General features: G+C 40.5%; 1 protein-coding gene across 4 annotated transcripts in view; it reads left to right on the top strand.

Moving 5' to 3' along the window:
* Positions 1 to 2,453, top strand: part of LOC108625554 (ankyrin repeat domain-containing protein 12) — a 13,601-nt gene that overhangs the window by 2,318 nt on the left and 8,830 nt on the right. Inside the window, exons 1-2 of one of the 4 annotated variants that reach the window (XM_026814059.1) lie at positions 22 to 625; positions 752 to 913. The exons of 2 other annotated variants lie outside the window; for them this stretch is intronic. The gene's annotated coding sequence lies outside the window, so the exon portion shown is untranslated. Of the gene's footprint in view, positions 1 to 21; positions 914 to 2,453 lie in introns of those variants that run through there. One more of the 4 variants, XM_018025652.2, reaches the window with a different exon arrangement.

The following is a 2,453-nucleotide window of genomic DNA, read 5'->3' on the forward strand; positions in this document are numbered from 1 at the left end:
GTAGAAATTTTATGTATGATCTTGAAATTATAGAAAAAGGAATCCAGTGCAAAAAGCCATTAAGCAAAAATTCTATGCATTATAAAATTATAGAAAAAGAAGCCAGTTAGTAGAAACTGTGAATAAAAAAATCACGATTTCTCACATAATTCATCAGTTTCATGACAAATATTTTACAGTTTTGTTCGGATCCGTAGACGATCCCGCAATCATCACTGATCGTTAATAATAGCGGCCGATGTAGAAACAACATTTAATTAGACGTGACATTCCCGAGCAGTGACGCATCACATCGTATCATTGCGCGCGATGTAGTGAGTGTCCGCTAGTAGAAGAGTTGTTCGGAGACGCGGCGACACAGTCGCGAATACCGGGTCCTTCTCTCTCTCACTCTCTCTTAGCCGTCTTCAGTCTGGTTATGTGGGAGCCAAGTCGTGGTGACGGCAGTAGTGTACACACGTTGCTGCCGCGGCTACTGAATCTCTCTCGTGGCTTTCGTTGTAGCCACCACCGTCGCGCTCGATCGTCATTAACGTCCTCCTTGTCCGGCCGCTACGATCCATCCGGTGGCAGACCCTCGCGCGGTTCCCTCCTCGCAGTACGCGTCGCCGGCCCGAGGAGCCAGGTAATAATCCGCTCTTCGCTCTCGCCACTCTCGGTCGCGAAACCCTTCTATCGGATGACCCAAAAGTACCGTTACTAACAAGTACCGCCGACCACGTGGCTCGGCGCGTGTTTCCACGGTCTTCAGGTTCCTCAGTCGAGTTGTGACCGCTTCGGTGTTAACCTCGGTGGGTGAAGCGTCGTACGCGAGGTCGGGAGTGTCGAACCTTGGAACAAGACGGTCTCCTCCTCAGTGTTCTTTTCACTGTTGAACGAGAGTAGGACGAAGCCAGAGAGAGATTTCTTCGAGGTGAGATAAAGACAGAGAGAGGGGGGACCGTGTGCGAAAAGTGGGGAGAGTGTGAGAGAGAGAGAGTGATGGTGAATGAGAGAGTGAAAGAGAGAGTGTTCGCTGACTGGCAATGTATACCATTGGACACGTTTGCGGCGTTTGCGCTCGCTCGCGGGCTGCGTCCATCGACACCACTAGGGTGATCGCACCTCCGAAAGCGGGTCCCCGTTGCAGTAACTATCCAACGGCGTACCATTTCCTAACGAGCATTGCGTATAATATTGTACGTACAGCTATGGCCGATATTATGTCGACGCACTTTACAATGGATTATCGTCTTTAACACTAAACCGCCAGTTTTACTATCTTTATGTTACATTTATATTTTTTAGATTTGAGTGCAATTTTAGAGACCGGTAAGTAGGGGTAGAATCAAGCTCAATATGTACATACAGTTTGGGACAATGCATCTCCAAAAGTGCATTTGTTTGATTAATATAAATGATGTATTGATATAAATATTTCATACTACCTAAAAATCCGCAGTCTACTAATAATCACAGAATACTGTGATATATAAATAAATACAAAATATAACAAATAAAATAGGATCTAAAATATAGAGGGGAGGAGAAGGAAGGAAATTGGTCAAGGAATGTATAAAGGAGTAGGAAGGTATCAGAATTAGAAATGTACTAGAAAGAAAAAGAATGGTTTTAGTATATGAAGAATGCTGCGGAAACAGGAGATAAGAGAGGAGGTAACGAAGGGGTTGATGTCGCGAGATAGAGGTAACCAAAGACAGGTAAATAACGTCGTTCTCTTTTCTTCGTTTTAATACATCGGTAATCCAGGCCATAGTTTGAAGACGAATCTCGTGCAGAAAGTGGAAGGGTAGGTATATGTATGTACAGTGTACACACGTTCTGTGATAATATACGTTGCATTCTGAGAAGCACGTAGAATGAATACGTGTTTTACCGTGATATTTGCGTACGTCGTTCCGCAATAAGGACGTTATACAAATATGTAATATTCTCTTCCAAGATTATACGTATTGCCATATGCGATGTTAGCGACAAACGTATTCTATTTCATATACATTTCGGATGAGTATTCAAAATTATTATTATTACTGGATTGCAGACTTTTATGCAAATTAAGGTATTTACAGTAACAGTTTGAGTGTAAATATGCAAAATTGAATATTTATAATATTTGTTTTAAAACATTATAGTTTATAAGCTTGGCTGTAAGAAAGAGACTGTATATATTCTTAAGCCTAATAAGGCGAGGATGGCCATTATATATGCAATACAACAATATTTGTTTTAATATAATGAAATCTGCAAAATGAAGAATAAAATATTTATAGTACCTATTTTAAATAACCGCCTTCTATCATTTATACATTCCCATCTGCATTCTGCTTTCAATATTTTCTATATTTTGCGTTTTTAATAATGCATGCACTGCTTATATTTTCTTGATATTCAATTTTCTTACAAATTCATAAAACACGCAGTCTAATGATTATTATTCAAATTAGTTATTATAT

The sequence above is a fragment of the Ceratina calcarata genome, unplaced genomic scaffold (assembly GCF_001652005.2).
Source record: "Ceratina calcarata isolate Rehan_Ccalc_2016 unplaced genomic scaffold, ASM165200v1 scaffold364.2, whole genome shotgun sequence".
Taxonomy (NCBI): domain Eukaryota; kingdom Metazoa; phylum Arthropoda; class Insecta; order Hymenoptera; family Apidae; genus Ceratina; species Ceratina calcarata.